At 41.3% G+C, this 24826-nt stretch overlaps 1 protein-coding gene across 4 annotated transcripts in view; it reads right to left on the reverse strand.

Moving 5' to 3' along the window:
- Positions 1-24826, reverse strand: part of MCTP2 (multiple C2 and transmembrane domain containing 2) — a 254511-nt gene that overhangs the window by 209238 nt on the left and 20447 nt on the right. The window contains exon 2 of one of the 4 annotated variants that reach the window (XM_043921522.1): positions 22641-22695. The exons of the other annotated variants lie outside the window; for them this stretch is intronic. The gene's annotated coding sequence lies outside the window, so the exon portion shown is untranslated. The remainder of the gene's footprint in view (positions 1-22640; positions 22696-24826) is intronic. 4 annotated transcript variants of the gene reach the window in all.

Below are 24826 nucleotides of genomic sequence, written 5' to 3' on the forward strand. Positions count from 1 at the left end.
GGTATTGCCAAATTGGTCTTCAAAGTAGGTATATTAATTAATGTATCTAAAATAAGCCAATAATTTCCTACTGTGCAACATCTTTGCCTGCACCTACCATTGAAAGATTTTTCTAACATGTGCCTACCTGAAATTGTGAAAGGGGATTGATCCGTTATTCCCTTAGCATGATAGCTTCAGAGTTTTTTTCTTATTTATTTGAAAAGGTACTTTAAACAATCTAATAATAATGCTTTCTTTGTATTTTTGTTGCGAATCTCTTCACCCAGTATCTAACCTTAAAAAAGAAAGCTTTCTATTAAGGTATCAAGATTCACATGTATAAAAAATTTAGTGAGCTGAATTTATAAGTATTTTTCTTTGCATATTGTGTGTTTGTGTGTGGCATTTATCTCAGGCATATGGTTTAAATCCCCCCCTCTCCCTGCCCACCCAAGGTCACACATATATTCTCATACATCTTCTTGGAAAAGTTCTTAAGTTTTGCCTTTCACAAACTTTATCCTGAATTGTTTACTTATGGTTTGAGGTGGGTATGATATTTTATTTTTTATCCATATGGGTAATCAAACTTCAAAGCACTTTTTATTGATAAGACCTACCCTAACTCCCAATGACCTTCACCTCTATCAGGTATATAATTTCCACTCCTAAGATCTCTCTCTATCTATACCTGTGCCAGTATCTCATAATAATTAATTCCTACATAGATTTGCAGCAAGTCTTGATATCCAATAATGTAAGTCCCCCACCTTGCTGTGGTCCTTCAGATTAATTTCTTTTTTTCTTTGTACCTCCATGTAAATTTCAGAATTCAAATGTCCAATATCCCCACCTCCAAATAAAAGCAGTGGAGATTTTGACTGTGAACTGCTTTACAAATTAATCTGAGAACAGCTTCATGTTGTTCTCTTTCTAGCTATGAATATGGTAACTTACTATATATCTCTTTTTTGGTAACAGATTTAAATTTTTAGAGCAATTTTAGGTATACAGAGTAATTGAAAAGTACAGAGTAATCTCATATCTCCTCTTCCTCCCTATATACAACATCCCTAGTTATTAAGATCTACACTAATATGGTTACAATTGATGAACTATTATTGATACATTTATTATTAACTAAGGTCTATAATTTACCTTAGTATTTACCTCTGTATTGTATAGTCTATTAGCTTGGACAGAGGTATAAGGTCATGTGTCTACCACCATAGCCTCATACAGAACTGTCTCAGTGTTTTAAAAATCACCTACCCATTCCCCCCTCCTCAAACCTAGCAATCATTAATCTTTTCACTGTCCATAGTTTTGCCTTTTCCAGAATGTCATATAGTTGGAAATACACTTTACATAGCCTTCTCAGACTGACTTCTTTCACTTGGCAATATGCATTTAAATTTCCTCCATGCCTTTTTGTGGCTTGATAGATAGCTCCTTTATTTTGTTGCTGAATAATATAATAATTTGTTGTTTTGTTGCTGAATAATATTCCATAGTGTGGATATACCACAGTTCATTTATGCATTCATCTTTTCTAAAATAAATATTTTCTCTTCCTTCACTGCTCAGAGTTTCCAATTCAATATGGAATAGTATACTGATAATATGCTTTATTTCTTATTTTCTTGATCAGTCTTAAGGGGTTTATTAGTTTTTAATATTTCTAAAATTAACTTTTCCTTTGCTGATTTATCTTTTGATTTCTGTTCCATATGTTACTTTTTCTTTCTTCCTATATCCTCTGGGTTTAAGTTTCTGTTTTTCATTTCGATTCTTGACATGGAAAACTAGATACTGATTTTCAGACTAGCTGCATCCCACAAGTATTATGTCAAATCATTATGTCAAAGTCATTACCATTTAATTCAAAATACTTCCTAATTTCTATCTTGAGTTCTTCTATGATACAGAGGTTTTCCTAGAGGTTCATGAGTGTATGCAAAGTCACTTCACTCGTATCTGACTCTGTGGGACCCTATGGACTGCAGCCGGCCAGGTTCCTCTGTCCATGGGATTCTCCAGGCAAGAATACTGGAGAGGGTAGCCACACCCTATTCTAGGATATCTTCCCGACCCAGGGATCAAACTCGTGTCTTTTACGTCTCCTGCATTGGCAGATGGGTTCTTTACCACTGAACCACCAGGGAAGTCCCTTTCCTAGAGGTACAGTGCTTAATTTCTTGAAAAAAAAAAAAGTGGGGACCTCCTTGATGGCTCAGTGGTAAAGAATCTGCTTGCAGGAGACATGGGTTCGATCCCTGATCCAGGAGGATCCCACGTGCTGCAGAGCAGCTAAGCCCATGCCCCACAACTACTGAGGCTGCACCCCAGAGCCTGGGAGCAGCTACTGAACTCCAGGGCCTCAACAACTGAAGCCCCCAAGCCCTAGAGCCCACGCTCCACAACAAGAGAAGCCTCTGCAGGGAGAAGCCCACACACCCCAACCAGAGAGAGCCCTCCTCCTCTGCAACAAGTGAAAAGCCTGCGCAGCACTGAAGAGCCGGCACAGCCAGTAAATACATAAAACTATAAACAAGGGGACTGTCTAGTCATCTTTACATCGACTTCTATCTTAATTCCTAATGGTTAAATCAGAAAGAAAACCCTGATGTTTTCACTCCTCTTCATTGAAAGAGGAATGAAAGCATTCTTTATTGCCCAGCCACAGTCAGCTCTGCAGCTCTGGGTTCTATATATGCCAATTGGTTGAATTTGTGTCCCTGTTGTTTAGATCTGTCTTCTGATCCTCCTGTCTTCTTGTTCTTTTAGTAGAGAAAAGAGGACAGGTACTGAGAAACAGTAATGATGCTGAGTTGACAGGACTTGATAAAGGGGATGAGGAAGACGGGATGTCAGAATTGAGTCCATCCAATTGAAGAGTGAGTACCAGGGCCATTCACTCAAATGTCCAGATTTGAAGGAAATTCCTGAGTCTTAATACACACGAGGTATGTGTGTGTGAGTCACTCAACTGTGTCTGGCTCTTTGTGACCCTATGAACTGTAGCCCAGCAGGCTCCTCTATCCATGGAATTCTCCAGGCAAAAATACTGGAGTGGGTCGCCATGCCCTTCTCCGCAGGATCTTTTGGACCCGGATCGAATCCCGCTCTCCTGCACTGCAGGTGGATTCTTTCACCTTCTGAGCCACCAGGAAAGCCCACACACTAGGTGTGAGAGAATGTAATTCATGTTTCCACACAACTGAGCTTAATGGCCCCATGGTAAACCACACACACAGACATCTTAACCAGTACCTACATTTGAAAACAACTGCCAAACCTCAAATGGCCTGTCTAGCATTATTACATGTAAAGATTGCCTTGTCTAGAAATTATCTGTAGAAATAGAATACCTGAAGTATATTTAGGACTTCAGTAGCAGAGGGATAGTATGAGAGAGATTTAATTGCCAGTAAAAATATTATCCCACCTGGGTAAAGTGCATATTGCAGAAGCTATTTTAGGACACAAAATATGATTAAAAGGTTAGCCTAAAGACACAATAATTTAAAACCCAGGAAACCTTATACATATCTTCATGTGTCATTTCTTGCTTGGAACAGAGCCTGTTTAGCAATCTGTGCTTATCCATAAGTCACCAAATCAACACAAATTTTTCAGAATATAAAACCACACCTATCAGAGAAATAGTTGAACCAATCAACTACAAGAAGGAAATTTCACTTGTGAATACTCTCTTTTAAATAGGCATCTCACACAGCTTATCATTCCCCTGGTCCCAAAACATCCAGCCAGTAGGTTTTTTAAAATAATACAACCCTTAAAAGCATTTCCCAAGTCTATGCCTATATAAACAGAAGCAGTAAATATCTATCATCTAGCCAAAGAACAATTACACCTCCTCCAAGCAGATAAGAAAACTCAAATCATTCTAAGGTGCTATGGGTAATAATATTGATGACCTCTAGAGATCTGCAACCAATTGCAAAACATATAGTCAAAGAAAAATCACATCATTATATTCTTAGAGCAGTCTCTTATCAAAAATAAAAGTATCATGCTTTCCTCAATTAAAAGTGAAGGAAGAATCACAGAGTTGAATGAGAGTAGAGAAATCTGATTCTTAAGACAACCTGGTGTCTCTTACCTCTTACACTATTTCTCAAAACTGTTTAGATGGAGAGATTTCCATAATTGATTAATTCCATCTGGATTAGAAACTATTAGAAAGTATAACTTTATTACACACAGTCTCTCTCTCTTATACACAGCATATGTATACAAACCAATTATAATTTCTTTTCTTTGCTATCTTTAATAATTCATTCATTCAGTAAACGTTTATTGGCATGTATGTACTAGGGGATATTACAGTCATTGGGCATTCATCAGTGAACAAAACAGAGTCCCTGCTTTCATGAAACGTATGTTCCACTTGAAAAAGACTAACAATAAGCCCAAAAATATTTAATATACTGAAACATGGTAAGGGAAAGAACAAGAGCTGAGGGGAAGAGGTGGCTGTGGAGAGCCAGGCTGCCATTTCTGCAAAGCAGGAAAGCCTCCCTCAGATCAAGTGGGCAGAGGAGGAAAGGGAGGCAGGCGGGGAGGAGTGCCCAGTGGATAGGGGAGAGGGTGCCTGCCCTCAGAAGGAGGAACAAGCGCAGGAGGTCCAGAGGCGGGCAGATCTCTCAGGGAGACGGAGAAACCACAAGCAGTCCCTCGTGTGACGGGAGAGGCAGGAGAGAGAACCGCAGATGAGTTCCAAGAGGAGCAGGTCGGATCAGGCAAGTTCCCGCAGGTCCCTGCCTGGATTTTACCCTCAGCTGGTTGGAAAGTTACTCCAGCCAGCCACGCTCTGCTGATTTTACTATGTATCTGGTGTCGTGTTCACTGCTTCACTTACATCATCAGCGATGCTCACAATGATCTCATTTGTGTGTGGGCGCACTCAGTCACTCAGTGGTGTCCAACTCTTTTGCGACCCCCTGGACTATAGCCCACCAGGCTCTCCTGTCCATGGAATTTTCCAGGCAAGAATACTGGAGTGGGTTGCCATTTAGCTTCCTCCTCCTCCTCCAGGGGATCTACCCAACCTAAGGATCGAACCTGCATCTCTTGAGTCTCCTATATTGACAGGTAGATTCTTTACCACTGCGCCACCTGAGAAGCCCCCAGTGATCTTAGACAATATGCATTTTCATTCCGACTTTCCTCCAAGTTGATGAGGAAAATGCAACTTGTTCAGGTCCACAGTTCTGGAAACTGGAACCCAGGCTGATCCAGATCAGCATTGTTTAACAAGGATGGAAGAGGGGATTACTAGCATTTGGAGCAAGACAATTCATCATATGGGGCTGTTCTATGGACTGGAGGATGTCAGTTATCATTGCCAGCCCTCACCATCAAATGCCAGCAATGGCCCCTTGTTCTTGTGACAATCTAAAACGTCATACACATGTTCAAAAACCCCCAACAGGCACATCATTCCCACTAGCTGGAACCACCAGGACCGTGCCTGCCCACTCTGCCAGTTTGCTCTGTCTCCCTTGGTTTATCCTGCTCTAAAAAGAAAGCTGGTGACTGGAACAAAATTTGTAAGAAAGATGGGTGGATGAGTGAAGCATTTTAAAACACAAGTATTTTCTCTGTTGAAACCATTTGTTTTGAACACCCTCTCCTCTCACTTAAAACTCTGAAACAACCCTGCTAAATGTCATAGTTGGAACACAATGGTCTAGGACAGGGAATAACATAACATAACTTCAGAATACTGAGAGCTGAGCCTTCAAGTCCTTGGAATAATAAAAATGTGCTGTGGACTTGGGAATACAATGGGCTCTTTGAAAGACACTCAGGTGAGAAGATTTTCTTCAGAACTTTATATATAAAAATGTGCTTAGAGGAAAAACTCACACAAAAATGCTAGGAAATTACACACAGTAATGCATAACCGTATCATGTGAGCCTGATAAATTCAATTCTTATAAAAGCTGCTTTATCTGTATCAGAGTATTTATGTAAGAAACACCAAAAATTAACACTGAGACAACAGTTTTCAATAAGTCTTTAGAAGGTAGTCACTAAAAAGATTTGACCCAAGACATTCAAAGTTATAGGGACAAATCCATATTAGGATCTAAGATATTAATTATGCTTACAACTGAATTTGATCAGAGCTTGAAACTGGCAGAACATGAAACCAAGCTCAAATCTTTATAATACAACCAATGAAATGATATGATCCAAGATAACCAAAGTCGCAAGAAAAAATTAGTATTATCTGCCTAAAACATTAATTACGCTTACAACTGAATTTTGAGAGAGCTTGAAAATTGGCAGAATTTGAAACCAAGCCCAACCAAACCTAACTGCTTCAATAGGAGACATTTCCATGGACACTTCAGAAGTGGCAAACTCAATGAAGAACCCATAGTAATGTAGCCAACTTAACAAACAATTTAAAAGCACTCATAATAGTAGCTTAAATAATAACGTCAATAACAGGGTTCTGCCAATTGATACACAACTCAGAACTGAAAATCTGGCAAAATAGGCTTCTTTTAGGTCCAAAAATATACCAAAAGATTATAAATTAGAGTCTTTTTAAAATAATTTTTTCAAGACTGATTCTATTCTTTCTTATCCCCTACAACTCAAGCAGCAGAGAACATTACCTGAGTGACTACTGGTTCTTGCCAGAGTCGCCCAAGGCCTACCCATAAGTTCAACGATCTAATACCAAGAGCAAAGCAAGGAGCAAAGTGCTGTTATACCTACTACAAATGTGCAGAAATAGACCTGGAATGGTATTTAATGAGGTATTAATCCTACAGTCTATACAAATGAAGTCAGTGAAGAGGAAAAGCAAGATGGAAGACTTCCTCAAGAAAAAGAGAAGTGATAACAAATTAAAGAATTAAAAAAAGAAAAATGAACATAAGATCATGCCCATACCCTTATACTCAAGACTAAACCAACTATCTTCTAGAATGACCAAAACCAAACAAGCAGATGCAAAAAACGGACGACACAAGTGTGCTGGTAGGGATGCTGAGCAACTGGAACTTTCCTGTTTGCTGACAGGAATGCAAACTGGCACAAACACTCAGGAAAACACTTTGGCAGTTTCCTATACATTTAAACATATACCTACCATATAGCCCAACAACACCACTTATAGGTATTCACTCAAAAAAAAATCAAACAGATATCCATACAACTGAAACATATCTGTTTATGAAAGCTGTATTCAAAAATCATCAAAAACTTAACACAACCCAACTCTCCCAAAACTAAGTAAATGGCTTTTAAAGATAGGGTACATCCATATAATGGCACAGCATGCAGCAATAAAAAGGAATAAACTTCTAATATACAAAACAACATGGGTATCGACATAAAAACGTTAAGTGAAAGACGCGAAACACAAAAGGCTATATACAGTATGATACCATCTTTTATGACATTCTAGAAGAGGGAAAACTGGACGGAAGAGATAAGATCAGTGCGCACTGGGGAAAGAAGACAATTAACTACAAGAGAACAAGCGATCTTTGGTGGGTGATAAAAAGTCTCTATCATGATCTGTGGTGGTGGTTGCATGGCTGTTTCTCAAACTCAGACAACTATTTATCTCCAAAGTGTACATTTTAGCCTATGTATATTGCACCTTAATAAAACTGATCATAAAAAAACTGAACGAACTGGATTTTAACCAAGTTACAAGGCAGTTCTTCAAAACAAACCGAAATGATGCAATTCACCTGAGTACTTCCTGGTCCCTGCCAGTCCTGCTACTATGGAGAGTCATAGAGCACAGAGTCACCCTTTCAATCTCACAAATCCCTGAAACACCACCGACAGCCCTTTGCACTGTATTTCAAGGACGCCTCATGTTGTTCTAAAGAGGGATTTGTTGTGTTGCTGTTGATTAGTCGCTCGGTCGTGTCTCTTTGTGACCCCACGGACTGTAGCACATCAGGCTTCTCAGTCCAGGAGGCAAGAATACTGGAGTGCATCACCGTGTCCTTCTCCAGGGGATCTTCCCAACTAAGAGATCAAACTCAGGTCTCCTGCATTGCAGGCGGCTTCTTTACCAGTGAGCCACCAGGGAAACACGATACTGGAAAAGTATCTGTGTGCTTAGTCGTTCCATCGTGTCTGAATCTTTAAAGACTGTAGCCCACCAGGCTCCTCTGTCCAGGGGATTATGCAGGCAAGAAAACTGGAGTGGGCTGCCATTTCCTCCCCAGGAGATCTTCGTAACCCAGGGATCGAACCTGCATCTCCTATGTCTTCTGCATTGCACGCAGATTCTTTACCCGCTGAGCTATGGGGGCGCCCACTGGTAAGATGGGTCGGATCCAGATGCCAGAAGAGTCTGATCTCTCAGTGAAGCATATTTCTTAGTGGCCCCAGCCTTTCACCTCCTCCCTGCTCCTCACAGTACACCCACTCACAGGCAGTGAGTGGTCTCCGAAGCTGACTGCTTGCATCTCAGGATGCAATTCCAGTGTGGCAGGAATTAAAGAAGAGAACTTCTACATACATTTATCTTTATTTTTAAATTGAGAAGAATTAATTATTGCTAAAATTTAATATGCAGGTTGATTCACTCGACATTATTTATTGAGCCAAGAATTTGTGCTAGGAATGGGTCAAAGTGCTAACAATGCCACAATGAACTGAAGTCCCTGGACTCAGGAGGTGTGTGTCCTGAAGGAGGGGACAGATAAGAGATTATAATAAAAATACAGCACAAACAAACCAAAAAGTATTTGCATGCAATTCCCCTACTGAAAGGCACTAATAAAGCCACGAAAGGGAAGAGAATGTGGTCCCCACACCTAATCCACGTATCAACCAATCACAAGTGATTCTGAGCTGCTCTGAGGGAAAGATGGAAATTTCACAGTACAGAGATCACAGGCTTCCTCAGGATGTGTAAGCTGCAAACTGAAAGGTAGGTAGGGGTGTGTGTGTGTGCGCACGCGTGTCACACACCTGGCTAAAGAAAATTTAAAATGTTATCAAGTTTCCCTGAAAAAGATCCTTGCAAAGAAACCATGGGCTAAAGAGAACACTGATAATTAAGTACAGGCAAAAGTAATAGAGAGTGGTAATTACACTCCTAAAGTGAGCTTTCTTTTCAATTAAACAATTAAGTGATTAAAATCATTAAAGATTCCATGTTTAACCACACTGCTCTTAGTAATAAGTATTTAGTTCTCCATAACTCAGGTGAGAGTAAAAGGATTCTTGATATTTATAATAGGTTTTAAAATGTTTAGATACTGAAAATTCCATCTCCATCTCATCCTTCCTTTTTTAGAATTTTTTATGAAGGCCTAATTAATAGAATAGAAAATTCACCCAATTTTAAGCACATAGTTGAGTAAATAATATTAGTCAATTTTTATAGCTATGTAATTATCTCCATAATCTACTTTGAGAACAGTCATCCTTCCTTTTCAACCTCTTTTTAATACTAATTATAATGTATATAGGGCCTCCCTGGTAGCTCAAGCTGGTAAAGAATCTGTCTGCAATGCAGGAGACGCAAGTTTGATTCCTAGGTCAGAAAGATGCCCTGGAGAAGGGGTAGGCTACCCACTCCAGTATTCTTGGGCTTCCCTGGTGCCTCAGACAGCAGTGAAGCCACCTGCAATACGGGAGACCTGGGCTCGATCCCTGGATTGGCAAGATCCCCTGGAGGAGGGCATGGAAACCCACTCCAGTATTCCTGCCTGGAGAATCCCCATGAACACACGACTAAGTGATTAAGCACAGCACATAGTCTATAAGAGCCATGTACATGCAGTCTATAGGTAAACAAATGCATACACGGGGACAGGTGTTTTAAAATATTTAATACTCAAGAGGCATGAAGCAAAAGCATGCAGTACATGCATTAGGGCCCCAGTCACTGTGCCCCCAAGTCAAAAGCATGCAGTACATGGCATTAGGGCCCCAGTCACTGTGCCCCCCAAGTCAAAAGCATGCAGTACATGGCATTAGGGCCCCAGTCACTGTGCCCCCCAAGTCAAAAGCATGCAGTACATGGCATTAGGGCCCCAGTCACTGTGTCCCCCAAGTCAAAAGCATGCAGTACATGGCATTAGGGCCCCAGTCACTGTGTCCCCCAAGTCAAAAGCATGCAGTACATGGCATTAGGGCCCCAGTCACTGTGTCCCCCAAGTCCACGCGGCCCCATAAACAAGCCACCCTGGACTTGGTCCCTTTATCTTCCTTTTGCGCCTTCATTATCTCTATAGAACACCGAATGCCCTTCTCCGCACTAGAGTAGCGTGCCTGTGATCCACGATAAAATCAGGGGAAGAACACACACAGGGCCCGTGTAGAGACAAGTGTTTGGCAATCACACCATCACAAGCAGACTCTGCAGCAGAGTTAGTGTCTCTGGGCTAAGCCTGGAGATCTGAAATCAATGAGATAACACCCAGCCTCCAAGATCCCAGGGTGAGAGAGAGACGTGGGTACACACAAGTGTATTGCAAATCAGTGTGACTGGCATCTGAATACCAAGCAGTCTTGTGAATAATCAAGAAAGAAACCACTCAGTTCCAGAAACTGCCGCGCACTTCCTGAACAACAGCTTTTATGTAAAAGATAATGCGAAGCAGGCCTTTCTTCTTGGGAACAGATCAAAACTCAGGACTAAATTCAGAGTTCCTCTCTCCCCGCCTAACCTAATAGTTTGTTCCAGCATCATTTCAGCTTCACCTCTGTACACTTTGGTACCTTGCACTTTCGTTCTTTTCCTTAAAAAGGAAATTTTGAAGTGGGGGTTGTATTTATTGGTGGCGTATCATAAAATCCTTAAGAAAAATGAAAAGGCCAGTTGGGTATGGGATAACCGGGTGGATTAACAGCTTACCTCTGAGGGCTTATAAACCAACTCCTGTCTTAAATACCGGACACAGCTGAAACACACAGTGTCTCAACAACTACTAACATAACCAGGTAGCCAATGTCGTTACCCCCATTTTACAGAGAAGAAAAGCATGTGCAAAGAAGCTAAGCAGTCCTGCCGGAGGGCAGGCAGGTAGCAAGTGGCAGAGGCAGAATGGGAACCCAAGACATGCGAATCCACAGCTTGCTCTTAATCATACACTCTAATGTCTCCCAACTCAGAGACTAGGATAGGATGCGGACGCTAACTGCAGGGCCATGGCAGGCCAATGGCAACTCACTCGTGCAAGTGGAGGCAGGGACCGGGATCCAGGAGAGGCAAGGTGCATCGGACAGGTCTCCACCTATCAGGGGGAGAACCCAGCCATCCCAGGTACGAAAGCTTGGATCCACTCACAGTTACCAGATCCAGCTCTTGGGAAGCAACAGTTTAACTACTCAACTCATCATTCAAGGCACACATGTGGTCTCAACATTATGCTAATTCAGGTGAGTCATCACTCATGAATCCTGTACTTGTGACTTTTCCCAGCAGCATTTTCTAGGTCCGTTCATGAACATGCACAGGGTGACAAAAAATTGGAGTTGCCCAACGCACACATTCCCCAACGCACACATTCCCAATTGAGGCTGAACAAGGCAACGTTCTCCCTTCTTATCTCAGATCTCACACCGTAAACAAGTAACCTTTGTGAAGTCCACTAGGTGCCACTTTTCACAGTTTTTGCTTTTTCTTGGTCATCCTGCTGTTTATAATGGCCCCAGACATGGTGTTATAGTGAATAATGAGAATCAAATATATGTCTCTTTGGATAGACATTTTGTCCAGTCAGTACTCAGCCAAAAACGCAAGTGTATAATGTGTCCTGTTCTGCTCCACCAACAGGTTTATGGTCACAAAGATTTAAGTTAAGATTCTATTTTGCACTATAAAGAAGAAAAAATAATCTGTTTTTCCATAACACAATACAAACCTTTTAAAATACACTTTAAGAAGCAATAAATATTTTAAATGCATATTAAATGGAACCTATAAATACAGCAGCTATGACTTATATAAATCTTGTAATCACTGCTGAATTTGTTTTCACAGTGAAAATTAGGAGCCAGTTTATAGACCATTGATTTTGACCATTGATCTAGGACAATATGTTTCCGGCAATGTCCTAGTCATCTCCCAAAAGGAAAAGTTCATATAATTAAGTTGCTATATGACAGACTAGGGAATATAGCACCTAGAACACAGGTGCACACACACATGGCACAAATTACAAGTGCAACTTTTAATTTCAATATTAATTTGAATTTAATTAAATAAATTAACATTAATTTAATTAATTAAATGTATTGATTTAATTAATATTAATTTCAATTTTAATTATTTTCAAATAATTCCCAGCAGAGCAATCTCAGTTAGCGAACACTACACATGTTAAAGGGTACCAAGAAATAATGCAATGATAACTGTGTAATAATAACACTACAAAGTTTCCCTTACTGATACTTAGTAACACTAACGTATTTTATGGGACATTAACCAAAAATTCAGTAAGTATAATTTATTTTTTTATCTTTTAAAATAAGCTAAATTGGGACTTCCCTGTGCTCCGGTGTCTTAAACTCCACGCTCAAAGCAGGGGGCCCAGGTTCAATCCCTGGTGGGGGAACTAGATCCCACATGCCCCAACTAAGACCCAGTGCCACCAAATAAATAAATAATATTTTTAAAAAGAATAATAAAATCAGCTACATTTCTCTGAATAAAAGATAGATTATATTGCTCAAGAAAATGTATAATGACAATAATTAAAGAGAAAGAATATGTCATTAATGTATTAATTTCCCAAAAGTAATGAAATATTTGTTCAATCAGATGGATTGACATATACAAGGAATTATGTTTTTCAAACTCCTGAAATACTTTTTCCTATTCAACAAAGTTTCATAACCTCACATACTGCACAGTCTTAAATGAGATGTTCCATCCAAAGTTATGCATAATGGGAAACACATTTATCTCTAGTTTTACACTTGACCTTAGCTCAAAGGTCAAGAAGCGATTATCATCAGTTTTAAACTATGGCACAAATTCATTCCTAAAAGGCATAAATACCTGTTAAGCAGGGATTTTATTTAATAGCCTAGTATATGATTAGAAAAACTATTCCTTTTATCAACATGATCTAATACTGTCTATGTCCATTAACACAGATGCTATTTGGAATATCAAAGAATCAACCTCAGATGCTAGGATTTCACAAGATTGGGCAACAGTGCCAACACCTCATGGTGGGGTGCAGGAGAATAAACAACAGTTCCTGAATGGGTACTATGTTCCTGGTACTCAGTACCTGTCACCAACTTAATTTATATGATACTCATAAAAATCCTCAGGAATTATGAGTAATCATTAAAGTCTCTACTTAACACATTAACGTGCCCTCTGTCAACAGATCTGCTTTCACTGGCAGAATCGTCACTAAAACCCGTAGCTGCCTAGCTCAGGATCCATGTGCTATGCATACTGCCAGACCATTTTACCAGTCAAGTAATAAAGTCATCAACTAACTTAACATTTTGAAGTTGGAGTGAAATACGGAGCTTTCTCTGAGTCTCTGCCTCTTTCCCAAGACTCTGTGCTCTGCACTCTCTCTTGTGCAACCCCAGAGCCAGGGTCTCACCAAAGGAGAGACAGAACTCCCTGTAAAGGCTCCTGACCTGCCTGCAGGAAGAAGTGCAGTCCTTCACGTGGCATTTGAAACCCCACTAACTACTTGGCTACAACCTGTATGCCCAGGCATTCCACAGATGGTGAAAAGTGAGAGAAGATGAGGGGTCAGACAGAAAAGGACAGGAACAGTCTAGAAGGACACCAGCCTGTTAAGAGGGCTCTGGCCTATGATCAAGAGATGAAGAGATGATGCCAACAGCTGAACAGCAGGAATACAGAGGTTGCCTTGTCTCAGGGGGCAGCTGGCAGCCTTGGGAAGGAAAGATAAAGGCCATGGAGCATTCTCGGATTGAATACACCATGTTGGAGGAAGCCCCACGGGATACAGAGCTGGAGAGTAATTTTTCATAGACTTAGTATCTCCACTGAGATCCTCAGTGACCAGAATCACCAGAAAGGGTCCAGCAAGATTCTGCAGGTGGACAAAACAGAGATGATGAGGGTAGAAGTTGGGCTGACGGAGGTAGGACCAGGGATTGAAGCAGGGGTAGTGTCTTTTCATATATTCCCAAGATAAGGCAAATGACCTAGCTGGTAACCAACACAAGGGGGACAGAGGGATTGAGAGAGATGAGGGACAGTGAGGTCAGAGGCTGCTTACCAAAGGTGAGGGATCTGGAGGGCAGTAATCTGGCAACTACAGGTTACACTAAAATCATCTGGTTTCCCTGGTGGCCTGACAGCAAAGAATACGTCTGCAAGGCGGAAGACCTGGATTTGATCCCTCCCTGGATCGGGAAGATTCCCCTGGAGAAGGGAATGGCTACCCACTCCAGTACTCTTGCCTGGAAAATTCCATGGACAGAGGAGCCTGGTAGGCTACAGTCTACTGTTCCATCCATCCCACAGTAAGGCAGAAATGACCTCACTGGCACAAGTGACCAAATAAGAACAGGTATGCCCTTTTCAGTGGCAGAGATTTTTGAGTCAGTCTTTTCAAGTAATCAAAACCCTCAAAACTCAGGCATCCTTACAAAAATGGTCTTACAGCAGGACCCTGAACAACAGGGTGATTTACATTTCAAAGAAGCAGGAGCAGCACATTTCCACATTCCCTATATGAAAATCTTAGGCCAGGTTGGCTCCAGAATATAGAACTTAAAATTTTAGAAAGTGTTGTATATTATACAACAACCTAAAGGGTATTTGAGTCAGCATCCTATAATTAAACATAAGATTCCCCCTAAATGTGATAGAAACCAAACAGCTTCCTAAGAGTAAAGGTCAGAATTTGCTACCAAATGGCTCAGACTTAAAAGAATCTGCCTGCAATGTAAGAGACCCAGGTTTAATTCCTGGGTCAGGAAGATCCCCTGAAGAAGGGCATGGTAACCCACTGCAGTATTCTGGGATGAAGAATTCCATGGACCGAGGAGCCTAGCAAGCTACAGTTCATGGGGTTGCAAAGAGTCAGACACAACCGAGCAATTAACATACACAGTTAAAAAAAAAACACAAACTTTCCATTGTCAAAAAAAATCAGTTTTGAAATTCCGGATAAGACTTAAGAAGCATCAGGAGCAGCTGCAGGAGTAGATGAGAAACAGATGTGAAACATGAATGTTTTCACCCTGGTCACCACCCCGTCCCAGGCAGTGAACACACTATAGCATGTTATGAAGAATGGAGAAGTCTGCGAGTTTAGCACAACCATTAACAGGAGACTCTTCATCCAGCCTCCCTGTGTGGCGTCTGAGCACCTTCTCATGGTGCATTTGCATGGAGATCCTGCAAACCCAAGGATTCTGGGCTGGGGGAGGGCGTTCCCAGGGTGGGCTGAGCAAGCCCCGTGGAGGGACCAACATTGCCTTGGGACGTGCACAGAAACACTGGACCGTCCATTCTGACCCACTCCTGTGTCTTTTTAATTTCTATTTTTGTGAGTGTTTAATAATATATGTACTATCACTATCACAGCACACGTACATAATTTATAAGTAAATATTGGGTGTGCCTGCTCAAAAAGTGTCTGCTAATAGGATGTATGATCAGAAAAGCAAGGTAAGAACATTTCCAGAGCTCCTGGACAATGAAATGCTTTAATCTGCTGGGGAAAAAAAAAAAAGCCTGCAATACTAAGAAAAGAATTTGTTTTTCCCCTTTAGGCAATGACTATTTTCAGAACTGTGTCTCTTCTTTCAGAAAAAAACCACCAGGTTACAACATAATACAAACCAGACAGACAAGCTAAAACAGGCAACATCCTTGTTTTAAAAAATAAAAAATCCAAGTGCGACTTCAAACAGGTAAGCACTGTTGCCACCTCTGCTAAAGGGTGTTCCCCTTGAGGAATTTTAATAAATGTCTCAAATTTCAAATTTCAAAAACTTGTCTCAAGTTTACTCTAACATTTACAGACTACACTGTACACTGTTCCTGTTGCTTCTTCCGGCCCATTCATATAATTTGCATTTTGACAAGTAGACACAGATGTCCTTCTCTGTACCCAGGTGATGAGGCAGAAGTAGGAAAAAAAAAAAAAGATTTGCATCTGCTTTGAGAGAGAAGGGGGCTTCCCCAATGGCTCAGCAGGTGAGGAATCTGCCTGCAATGCAGAAAACACAGGTTTGATCCCTGGGTTGCAAAGATCCCCTGGAGAAGGGAATGGCAACCCACTCGAATTTTCTTGCCTGAAAAACCCCATGGACAGAGGAGCCTGGTGGGCTACAGTCCGTGGGATTGCAAACAGTCAGACACAACCCAGCGACTAAGCACAGCTGAGAGAGAAGTCACTCATCATTAGAGCAGGAATTCACATCATTAAGATAGATCCACTTACCATGAAGTGGAGTTAGAGAAATCTGGTTCACTGAAGGCTTAATTTAGCTGCGGCATCAGGAATAACACATGTGGTTAGAAACCCTCACCACCTCGGGCACACCGAAAGGTCAACATGCCAAACGGACCGTAAATATTCCTTCAACGATGACACTTCCCAAACAAAACAGGTTTTCTTTGTAATGCTTTCAGTTCATGGCTGTGAGCACATGGCCCTGTTGCAGATGCAAAATATGTAGAAGATGAGGTTGGATTCGGTCTGGTCTAGCACACACTCTGAAAGTTCTTTTAAATGGACTCCCAGGAGCAGCTTCCCAAGCCTACTTGACCTCTTGTATTATATTCATCAATTCAGAGGCCAGGTCAATGAGAGGCATCTGCTCTCTTGAAGTGGGCTATACATGCATGGGGGCGGGTGGGAGTGTTGACACAGGAAGGGGGAACACAGAAGCAGACCTCCGAGTGAGCGGGAGGAGGAGAAACACTGGCTACTTGGGGAAGGGAATCCCAGACAGACAGGAGAGCCCACGCAAAGCCCAAATCCAGAAGCATGCTCCCTGTTACCTAGAAGAGCAAAGAAGCCAATACAACCAGACCTGCAGGACCCAGGGGCAGCAGGTAGAGATGACATCAGAGAAGAGGCTGGCTCAACTAAGACTTCAGATTTTAAGTGAGCTGGGAAGTCCGTGCAGCAGGAAGGGACGGATAACGGAAGGTGGGTCAGAGTTTAGATCTTATGTGGTGCGTAACCTAAGGATCACACGGGGTGCTGTGGAGACTGTCCCACACAAGAGTCAGAGGAGTGAGATGAGGCTAAAAGACCAAAGGTTCTTTGGTTTACCACTATTCCCTTTTACATTTTAGGTTTTCTGGTTATTCAGATTTCAATAAAGCTTAAGGAAATGGCAACTCACTCTAGTATTCTTGCCTGGAAAATCCCATGGACAGAGGAGCCTGGTGGGCTACAGTCCACGGGGTCACACAAGAGTCGGACACGACTGAGCAACTAAACAGCAAACAATAAAGCCTATATTCCACATCTTACATTATCCACTGTCTAATCCAGCCACGCAGGAAATGAAAGCATGTGAGTAACACCGCCTCTGAAAAAGGTCCACGCAGCAAATACGAAGCTGAGAAAGTTACACTTACTCTCAACTTAACCTCACTGAGAATTACTCTTACTGAAAACACACCAATCCCTGAGCCAGCTGCCTTCCTGATATTCACTAGTGATATTTTAACAGCGCATCAACCTAAGCAATGCCATGCAAATGTTTACAAGTTATTTACAGGGACTTTTCTTTTTGTATGAAAGGAGTCCCGTATTTTGTAGGGGAACAGCTTAAGGACAAAGAAAAGTATTTCATCAATCAAAGTTGTTATTCCTCCAACAGACATGGGAGGAGGGGACGGGTGTATTTCACTCCTGCCATCTGTCAAAAATTGTTCTGGACACTAGAATGTGGTGGTGAGGAAAAGACAAAACTCTTCACGGGAAGAAAAGAGGATTTGTCCCTCCTGAAACTCACACTGATAAATATCCACAGAGAGAGAAGTCCGGCAGCAAAGTCAACAAAGAACCTGTTGCCAAGATCGTGCCATCGCTGCCAAATAGTGTATTAACCCCTACCTGCTGAGTGATTCCTTCCTTCATAACAGCTCCCCCAAATTTATTCTTCCCGTCTCCTGTGCAAAGATTACTGGAACAGCCAGTTGTGAAACTGCCCTGGTTTCAGGGCGGCACCCAGCATGGAGGTGGTCTCAGTGTCCCCTGGCTCTTCCTTAAAACCATCCAGCGGAGGCCCAGAGCCCTCCTGCAGTTCCTCCTAGTAAAGCACCCCAGGATTCCTCATCACAGCGAACACTGTCCCTACTTGGGGGTCTTATCTAAATGGAATTTATCACTACCCAGGGGCTTCCCAGGTGGCTCAGCGGGTAAAGAAACTGCCTGCAGTGCAGGAGACCTGGGTTCGATCCCTGGGTCAGGAAGATTCCCTGGAGAAGGGAATGGCAGCCCACTCCAGTATTCTTGCCTGGGAAATCCCATGGACAGAGGAGCCTGGTAGTCCACAGGGTCGCAAAGAGTCAGACACGACTGAGCCATGAATCAAACAGGGAAAACAGGTACAAATAAAATAAATAATTATCAAAACAGTACTGTGTCAAATGGTGATAGGGCTAGGACAAAAACAAAACTGCTGGAAAAAAAAAAAACAGTTAATTTTATAGTCACTTATATCTAAATGGTTGTTAAAAACAAAGATCTCCCTCCCACAGAAGAAAATCTCTCTACTTGAAACAGTAACAAATCTAAAAAGACCTTCTGCTTCTCTCTCAGGTCTCCAAAGTACCTGGCTGGCCAAACTTGAAACTTCGCAGCTTTCCATAAAGATATATTAGAAATCATTCCAGTCAACAGTCCTGATTAGACAGAATCATCTCACCAGGAAACGCAGTGTGCAGCTATAAGATGAAAATGTTAGGAATTATTTTAAAAGTATTCACCAGTGCTATCTTCTGAAAGTTGTTTTTAGAAAGAGGAGGAAGAACATGTCTGATCCTCCAGTGGGTGATTCAGAAAAGTTATGTTTCCACCGATCTCAGCTTTGCCATGCCTGGCATCACATTGCTGACCCTTCTCAAATGTCATACATCTTTTATAAAAATGCCAGGTTAAACCTATCTGAAAATTTCAAGTTTTAGAAAAATGATACAGTAACACTTGAAATTACAAGCCATGCAACAGAGTTTGAAAATTCTCTCTGGTTAAAGTCATTAGTTTCTAAATGAAAAGTCATCAGTCATCCAAGGTTGTGTTCAGTGATAAAGTAATGTTTGCTCTTAAAAGGACAAGGATGATAATTTAAATTCATTCATTCATTCCTCCATCCAACAAGTATGTCTACAACTTAGTTATTTACAAGAATATAAAGTCTGTGTTTTCTTAACATTAGTATAGCTTGAGTGTCATTGATTTCAATTTCATCCACGTATGAAATAACTGCTAATTAAAAAGTGATGGAATTTAAATATGCTATGAAACAAGGAGCAGTAACAAACAGAAGTAATTAGAAAGTAACTAAAAGAACATCCAAATGCTATGAAGAAAGTGCTGTCACCAAGCCACCATCGAGGTATTTAACGCCTTCTGTCCTATCACCCACCACCACCCCATCGTTTCAGCGCACACATGTGCAGCCTTGACTTACACAGTTTGAAATTCGAGTCATTGAAGGTGAAAGTAAACAGTGAGTTCCAGAGCATAAAGAGCCACGTTAAAGGCAGATGTTGGTTTCAACCCACAATGAGCTAAAATAACAGCAGAGAAACTTTCTTTTTCCATCTTTGGATTTTAAGAGTTACAACTGTATGAATACTGCAAAAGAATTAGATCTGCGACATGAAAAGACAAGGAACTATCACACTATTCATGCTTTATGATTTTCTTTTTTTCAAACTGGGTACAATAGTAATGAGTGTATGGTATTTTCCCTTAGGTTTAAGTTCAAGGAATAAAATATACACACAATCATTCTGATGCACTCAATTCGGTACAATTTCAATACAGTGTCATCTATGAGGTATTAAGGATAAGATGCTAGTGGAGCACTTCGGATGGATCAACCCATCATGGTAAGAGCATCGGCCAAGGAAACGGTATCAGAATGGAGATGAGGGGACTGGTCCAGAAGATGAATTATGTGATCTGTTGCTTACATGTGTTGGGTGGGTAGGAGTGAGGCAAAAGCAGATGTGAACAATGTCTTGACTGGCAGCAGGGAATCCAGTGGAAACTACCAGTGAACACAAGGAAATCAGAACAAGAGCCATTTACAGAAAACAAGATGAATTCCACACTGAACATCTTCTACTGGAAGGACTGACAAGTTATCCAACTGGAGACAGACTAAATAGCCTAACTGCTTGTCCGGACTTAAGAGGTTAGGAAGAAGGTTTGGATAAAAATGAGGAGGACAGGCTTCCGTGGTGGCTCAGTGGTAAAGAATCCACCTGTCAACACAGAGGACAAGGGTTCGATCCCTGGTCTGGGGGATTTCTACATGCCGAGGAGCAGCTAAGCCCGTAAGCCACAACTGCTGAAGCCTGCGCGCCCTGTAGCCTCTGCTCCTCCAGAGGAGATGCCACCACGATAAGAAGCCCCTGCACTGCAACTACAGAAAAGTCCACACAGCAAGGAAGACCCAGCACAGCCAAAAAATCAATAAATAAAATCATCTTTTAATTTTTCCATTTATTTTTATTAGTTGGAGGCTAATTACTTTACAATAAAAAAGGAAATAGGAATCCTCCCCCCTTCCCAGGCCAGTGTGTAAAGTCAAAAGAAAACAGAATTAAGGACACAACCATAGGGATCACATAGCTTCAATAGCAGCAAAGAGAAAAGAGAATTCACAATACAAGCTGAGCACTGTCCAGAGAGGTACAAGAGAGTCAGGCAGGAAGAGGGAGCAAAATCAAAGAAACTGGAAGAGGGAACAGTTTCAAAGAGGGAATGACCAACCGTTTCAAATACTTCAGAGAAGTAACCTGAAGAAAGCTAAGCGGCATCCGTGGCTGGGCTCAGCTGCGGAGAATCTGCCTGCAGTGCAGAAACCACAGGAGATGCAGGTTGGATGCCTGGGCTTGGAAGATTTCCCTGGAGGAGGAAATGGCCACCCACTCCAGCATCCCTGCCTGGAAAATTCCATGGACAGAACCGTGGGCTGTCCACAAGCTGGTGGACCACAGTCCATGGGGTCGCCAAGAGTCGGCTAAGACCAAGGCCCTGAGCACACAGGCACAGACCCCTCGGAGACATGGATGCCAGAAGGCAGGGGGCCGAGAAAGCCGGAAACCAAGATGTGACAAGAGACACCTTCTTGAGAAGCTCTGCCATGAAGAGGAGAGAAAATTTTTGTAGTATTATGCCAGTGGGGGCTTCCCAGGTGGAGCTAGTCATAAAGAACCCGCCTGCCAATGCAAGAGATCTAAGAGATGCAGGTTCGATCCCTGGGTCAGGACGATTCCCTGGAGGAGGGCTTGGCAACCCACTCCAGTGTTATTGTCTGGAGAATCCCATGGACAGAAGAGCCTCGCAGGCTACAGTCCACAAGGTCACAGAGAGTCAGACATGACTCAAGTGACTTAGCACACAGCACATCATGCCAGGGACAATGTAATAAACAGCATCATTTGACTAAAATAGGGTAAATTTTCAAACACCAAGCTCATAAAGTAAGACTAAGTGGAAGCTGTAAATGTATGAAACTCAGATTTTAATCAGAGACCCCCTCAAAAATCTCACAATTTCCTTTTCCCCTCTACATTATAGTTTTCATATCTTATTTTGATGGCAGGCAATGCTGCCTAGCCTGAAGAGAACCCTGGGTGATATTTACATCTTTAGATCACTGGTTAAAAACTTCGGAATCACAAAGATTTCCAGTGTTTTACTTTCAGAGACAAGAAAACTATAAACCAGAGGCATGAATAGGAAAATTGTGATTTATTTTTCCCCTCCCTGTGGCATCCAGTGCAGCAATCAGCATTTGGCAGAGGCCCAAGTAACATTTGTTAAACGGAACTGAAGGTCAGACGGCTAATTAGGCTAGAGATTTGGCTAGTATCCACTTCTTTTGATTCTCCAGGTAATTTTCTTTCAACGACAACTCAGAAGGTCATTCCTCACACCTACAGTAAACCTCTAAACTATCTTTAATTCTTAGGGGAATGCAAATCAAAATCACAATGAAACACCACCTCACCCCCACTAGGATGGCCACTATCTAAAATACAACAGAAATAAGAAGTGCTGGCGAGGATCTAGGGAAATGGGAATCCTTGGCCGCTGCTGCAAAATGGTGCAACTGTTTCTATACACTACAGGAAACAATAAAATGGCTCCTCAAAAACATCACACGCAGAATTACCATTTGTTCCAGCAATTCCACTTTTGAAAATATATCTGAAAAAAGTGAAAGCAGATACCTGAAGAGGCATGTATTCAACCATCTTCAGAGCAGCAACATTAGCAATGGCCAAAAGATGGATAACCCAACTGTCCATCAGCTGATTGAACGGAAAAGCAAATTGAGGAAAATTATTCAGCCTTAAAAAAGAAGGAAATTTTGCCAGATGCTAAAACATCAATGAACCTTGAGGACATTATGCTAAGTGAAACAAGCCAGTCACAAAAGGACAAATATTGCATGATTCCACTTATGTAAGGTACCTGGAGTAGTCAAATTCAGAAAGACGGAAGGCAGAATGGTGGTGGTTTCCAGGGTCTGTGGAGAGGAAAAGATGAGAAGCAGTTGTTGAACGGGTACAGAGTTTCAGTTCTGCAAGATGAGAAGAGTTCTGGAGACAGATGGTAGTGATGGTTACATAACACGAATGTACTTAATGCCATTGACCTGTATGCTCAGAAATGGTTAGGGAGGTAAATCTGATGTTTGTATATTTTCTGACAATCAAAAAATTTTAATTTAGTTATAAAATTGATTTTTAAGCTTAGAGTGGATACATGGATCCATAAAATTACAGCTTTTAAGAGGATATATTAGGTAAAATAGACAAGTGTTTCTGTAGCAGGGTCAAAATTTCCGGTGATCATGCATGTCACAGAAGAAAAACAGGAATGCAGGCAAGTGAGTTGTGGTGGAGGACGAGACAAGCTAGAGAAGGCACAGGACTCCCCGGGTGAAGGCCCTCCTCACTGCAGCCAAGGGATGTGCTGACACTCTGAGCTTTCAAGAGATGCTCCCAGCCCAAATCTCTATGTGAAATTTCCACACACTGTCAATCAAACGAAAGTCACCCACAGGTCACTATTTTCAAGTCAATTTCCATAGTCATGTTTATTAAGTCAGTATATCAATATCAATGTATAGCTTCTAATTTGGATAAGACACTTGCTAAAACTTAACTAAAGGGACATTTTCTGCTTCTCTATAAATACTGAACATCAACTCACATTTATTATCACACAATGAAGACAGCTTTTTTCCCCCACAAAGGATCGTTTTTATACTAAAATTGTTGGGCTATGTTGTCAGTTTTGCTCTCTGGTTCCCTTCATGCTAGATTCTACAAATAAAATCAAATGCATTGTTTCAGGCCACATTTCCTTTAATTTTATGATTGCTCTCTGAGTGATATCACCATGCAGAGCTCCTGATATTTAATACAACTCAGATACAAAGACCCTCCCTGCGCTAATAAAAGGAAAAATACACAACTCCCAGTCCGCATCGTGGGGTATAAATTCACTTAAATTTGTTTGCAAGGTTATTCCACAGTGTCAGTTCTTTAAAGACCCCAGCAATTTGCCTTAATGTGTGTTTAGATTCACACTATATTATAGAAAATCCACACAAAAACACATAGTTCATATCTTTCTCTACTAACTCCCCATGCATGCTCACCGCATGAAATTTTAAATTACCCCTTGATCACAGGTAAAGAACAGAATGCACAGTTTGCATAAGGTGACAGTCACATTAATATAAAGTATAAATGTACTACAAGCCCAGGGCATTTAGCACAGAATACACATTATTTTAGTGATATATTTGTAGAGATACACACACATGGTGGACAGAAATATGAACCACTAATCTTCATCAATGCCACCATTAAAAATTAATTTCCTGATCTATGTAACCACCTGGAAAATGATTTATGATATAATTTTAAATGGAAAACACAAACTCTGAAATTGTACCTAACCTATGTTTGTAGCCCCAGAAAATGATATATTAAGTATAGACGAGGCCAGAAGTCCATATTTATACATATAAAAAAACTTAATGGCTAGTTTTTTCAATGCAGAGAATACTTGCTTTCTTCAAAAATTTTTAGTTTGTACTCACTTTAGTATTGACAACCTGCTGTCTGTGCAATCCACATAAAAATATGTACAATGTATTTTGTGGATGTGTGTGTCTGTCCTTTTCCCCAACATAAAGGAAAAGATCAACCCCAAATTATCTTGAATGACAGCTAGGTTTCTGAGGAACAACTCAAATCAATTGACGGCAGCTGCCAGAAGAGCTGTCATTGCAAAGGATGCTGCGGCTCGGTGGGAAAGGCGATGCCAACAGCATGAACACCCGCCCTGGGATTTGGAAGGGCAGATCGCTCCATGCCAGCGATTCGCCAACTCCGACTCGGCACTAACATCAAAAACATGGATTCTGTGCAAGGACCAAGAGTATTCCATGGCTTTCTGTAGAACAATCAACTCAAGAGGCCTTGGCAACTCAAAACATGACATAGCTAATGAGTTCTTATCTAACTAACTAGATAACAATATAGAGAAGTCCATGCATACCATTTTCAATATTCTAAAACTAAACTCCTAAAAATGAACACAGTTGCTTCACTGACATGGCACAGACGTGTGCTCTGCAATCA

Source organism: Cervus elaphus, chromosome 13 (assembly GCF_910594005.1).
Source record: "Cervus elaphus chromosome 13, mCerEla1.1, whole genome shotgun sequence".
NCBI classification, from domain to species: domain Eukaryota; kingdom Metazoa; phylum Chordata; class Mammalia; order Artiodactyla; family Cervidae; genus Cervus; species Cervus elaphus.